This window comes from Perna viridis, chromosome 6, assembly GCF_037379345.1.
Source record: "Perna viridis isolate PV_CMFRI_1.1 ecotype Kerala chromosome 6, ASM3737934v1, whole genome shotgun sequence".
NCBI lineage: Eukaryota > Metazoa > Mollusca > Bivalvia > Mytilida > Mytilidae > Perna > Perna viridis.
This window is the reverse complement of record NC_142450.1, coordinates 19,470,071-19,474,677: the sequence shown is the minus strand read 5'-3', so window position 1 is coordinate 19,474,677 and position 4,607 is coordinate 19,470,071. Positions and strand designations below refer to the sequence as shown.

The 4,607-nt window shown below is 34.5% G+C and overlaps 2 pseudogenes; both read right to left on the bottom strand.

The window, feature by feature from the left end:
- Window positions 1-872: 872 nt before the first annotated feature.
- Window positions 873-1,386, bottom strand: LOC148613974 (uncharacterized; annotated as a pseudogene).
- A 3-nt stretch (window positions 1,387-1,389) lies between these two features.
- LOC148613973 (uncharacterized) lies at window positions 1,390-3,566 on the bottom strand (annotated as a pseudogene).
- Between the last annotated feature and the right edge of the window lie 1,041 nt (window positions 3,567-4,607).

Genomic DNA, 4,607 nt, shown 5'->3' with positions numbered 1-4,607 from the left:
TTCTGTCAACTCAGTACAAAATGTTGTCAAAATGGGCAACATAAAGTCTAACCTACATGTACCTTTTTTACAATTTTCTTTATCGAAACCCCCATCACGAATGTTGTATTTATACAAATTTTGTTGAGTTATACACAATTACAGATGCATTTTTGGTTTATACTTCATTCTAAACAAAACCATTTCCAATGTATTAATTAAGAAGTATGAAATTGAGTGATTTCATAGTGTTCTCATTATTACGTTAAATTTACTACCAACTACAGATATATACTGAATATTACATTTAAAAATCTGTATCACATGGTGTATCAATCCGAGACTCCTATATCACCCAAGGGTCACCAGACCGCGGGGTGATGTAGGTCGAGGGTTGATATTTAGTTGGTCCTTGGGGTGATATAGGAGTCTCGTGTTGATACGTGCCGCATACGATGACGATTTTTACATGTATGATAAAGTATATATATATAGCGAAAACGTATTATACATGTAAAGCAATAAAGATGATAATTATAGAAGAAAAACTTTTTTTACTAAATTGCCAACTGAACTATGAATGCACACTATACAATACAGGAGATGGCGTCCGCCGGCCCTAATATGCATACTATGCGAAAAACACTTGACTAAGGGAGAAAGATTTTGAAGAATTATAATTATTTTGGCCTTGAAAAAAATAAAAAATCAATATTGTAGCCTTCAGACTATGTTCTAAATAAACAATTGGGAAAAAACCTTATAAAATCAGAATATAAAATTAAAAAAAAGATATACTTTTGGCCTGCTTTAGTTACCCAAGTTGCAGTTATACACAAATAAACAACATATAACTATAGTTATAACTCGTGTTAAGCTTAGAAGTGTACTCATTATATATTCATCGCATTATTTAATGGACATATGTATGAAACAGGCTTTTCTTATAGGTTTCCGTCCGCACAAATATATTTACAATATATTCTTTGAAGTGAAATGAAGGCAGAGGGTCCACAAACATCATATATGTCTGTGTTCCATGCTTCTACCGGCTTTCCACAGTGATATCTGTCAATAAGAGCAATAAGAAGAACTAACCAGTTGACCTTTGCAAATATATGCACGTTACTTTCATTACCAACAATGATGTCGGTAAAATGTCTGCACAATACCAGGAACAAGGGTCCCAGCACCAGTATCTTCTATAATTTTTCCATCTCTAGTATTCCAGTAAGCCATAATAAATGATAAACGTCTATGTCTGGACTCCCAGGAACCGTACACTTCATTTCTAAGGGTAACAAAGCTGCATTTTTGACAAGACTCGGGGTAAATCATATTAGACACATCACTATACATATGTTTATATGTTTCTTTTAAAATTCTGAACTCACTGGTTGTCAGATAGTGTTAGACAACTTGGAAAATCCATAGGCATGCATCTCTAGTAAAACGACGTATCATCTGTAATTCTATTGATCGGCTGTTGTTTGGAAGATTTCCAATGTGTCCATTATAACAGTCAAACTGAAGAGCCAAAAGGAGTAAACAGGACCAAAATCTCTCACACAACTACCAAGATGACAGTGAAGATGCATGTTTGGTGTAACTTTTTCAGTGCCATACTTCTGTTCAAATGCTTTACAAAATTTCAGGACATGAATTTCAAATATTGTCTTATTTCTGGTTCTGTAATAAATTTAGAGGTTATGATGTGACTTGCCAGAACAAATTCTCTCCAAATCTCAAGGTCTTCAGGAGGCTGTATGTCAATCAAGCAAATATAGAAAATGTTTGTCCAATTCTTCCACTGATCAGCTGTAAATCCACCAAAAAAACGAAGATATTTTTCGTGGAATTGCTCCAATGTTGCTAGCAGGTTTAACTGAATCGACCCTTTCTTGAATTTCTTCAAGCTGATCAGGTAATAAAATCTAAAATGCCAGGGTTTGACATTTTTTTTTCGTTGTTCCTTGAAAAAGATTGTTCATCGAATCTACAACAGCCATTCTTATTGGATCAAATTATACCAGTTCCCATACAGATGAATACCTTATTTGCTTTCAAGTTTTTTTCGTTCAGTTTGTGTTTTTACATTTTAAACAAGTTGCATATACTTTTTGTGCTATTCTAGGTTTCTCTTTGGCCAATCCTGAACATTGAATCTGCCAAAGTTTTTTATCCGATATCACCAGGAAACGATTTATAACATTTTGAGCATCCAAGTATTGCACTATGACCTAAAAATCCGCACAATTTACGGGTTGATGGAATGTCACAGCCTACACACATTAATGCTACTTTGAAAATGCTGGAATTCTTTTCTTTATAGGACTGCAAAACAAAACCTTCATTCCAAGCAACCTTTAGTTCATCTATAAGGGGTCCAATTAAACTCAGAACATTTGGTTCCTTTTTCATATTTGGGATAACTCAAAGGAACATAACAGTTTTAACTTCAGAGCATTCTTCCCTGGGCAAATTCAATATAACAGCATAAAGAACTCCTACAGAGTAAGTAACATGTTCATATGGTTGAAACCAATCAAGATTTAACATCATTTCATAATTTTGTTTTTCTTTCAAAAAATCATTATTTTCGGAATTTTGAAATTCTTCCCATATCCATCAAATATATCACCGAAGAAACCTGAATCCTCTCTTCTTGTTCGCCAAATTTCACATTTATCTTCAAAATCGGGTCTCAATAAAAGCTAGATAGTGATAATGTAAGTGACTTACCCTGTATTTGAACAATTTGAAGAAGTGGTTCACCACATTCCCTTCTTCTACCAATTTGTGTATGGTTTGGGAAAATAATATTATGACATTTCTTTGACTATTTTTGTCCTTCTACTAACAAAATACAATCTTCATACGTTTTTTTACAATTTATAACATTTTTTACAAACAACAAATTTTGTAAAATTATCCTTTTCCAATCCAAAGTATTTGTATAATTTATAAATAGAAGCAGGAATCACTGAAGCAATTCCAGCAAGGGCAACAATTTCTGCTGATAGAGCATTAAAAAAAAATCTGCAAAAACGATAATAGATTATGGATTGCAATATCTGGAATTACCTGGGCAGACTGCCATATGCAAATAAAAATGCACAAACATACAAATAAATAAAACACATTCCTATTAGAATCACCATACCCTGTATCATTTGATGATGGGAATGAATATACATTGTCATAATTCTGACCACTGAAGTCAGCATCAATGTCACCTATTGTCATGTTAGGCTAAAATTCTTCTTCTTCATTATCAGAATGTTCAGCACTTATTCTGTCTACAGACTTTTCTCTTATAATTTTTCCAAGAGGTTTTTCAACTAAACATTCTGCTTTAATTGTATCTGTGAAATTGAAACTGATATTGTCATCTATGATTCCTTGGTGGTATGGATTTTTTTCTCAAAACATCTCCAATTACCATGCCAAAAAAAGTTAGACTTACGATTTTCAAAATGTCTCCCGCCAAACCACTGATTTCATCCAGGGCATACTTTTTTTCCTCGTTTCTGTTTGAAGGCAAGGTGAGTATCGGATGTAGTCGGTTTTTCTTCTCTTTTAAACATCATTTTGTTAAAATATATGAAATTTGTTTTCGTTATGCAATACGCTATAAGTGTAAGCACTTTCTTAATGTTTCAATTTTATAGACAAGTGCAAGTGTTTTTGAGTTATCATGCAAAATTATGCATTATAGGACAAACGAACGAGGGTAAAACAATATACCACCAGTGTTGGTTGCATAGAATAATCAAAGTGCTGAGGCACTTAATCAAGGAAGACCTCAAAGTAATCATTTGTTCGTTTGTTGGGGTTTAACGCCCCAGCAGCAATGTTTCAGCTATATTCAGGCGATGAACATGAAATGATGATGATGATGAAGAGAGGGATGGGACACAAGGATAATGGGGTCGACAAATTTTGATTGCCACTAGAAAAAAGGAGGGATGGGTACGGTCGGGCAATTTAGTTTCCTGTGGCGAAGCGCAAGGGTTCCTACTCCTATCGAATACCACAGCAGGGTTCTTTAACGTGCGAGGAACGTGACATTTTTCCCAACACGGTGTACTGCTATGGTTTGCAGTGATATTTTCCGTATTATAGCCTGACAATCCCAGCGTGTAACACGCCAGGGGTTCCCCATTCCACCACCTGGGGCACACATCCCAGTTGCTCTGTTGGCAGAGCGCCCAGCCCCGGCTAGGTTTCTGAGCACTATTTAGTCGCCTTTTACGACAAGCTTAGCGCTGCTGCAGGCCTATTTATATAATTAAATTGTAAGCTAACTAAACCGATAAAAACTTAGTCTTTTAAAAGAATAATTATTTGTTTTAACGCAGTGTGTATTTATACAGTCCGTTCATCAATATATATTTTTGGATATTCTTTTGTATTATTGCTTTTGGTATTCCTGGCTGTACATGTACATTGATGTCCTCAAATTTCCTAAAACTTAAATCAGCATTTCTTACAAAATATGAATTCCACTAAGAATTACTGACTATCAATATTCAATGAATTTTCAAAGTTCCACACCTTGAAATTTTGATTTGGAGATGCATGAAGTAAAAATGAATACTGCAGACTGGAGGAAGTTGAACAAAGGC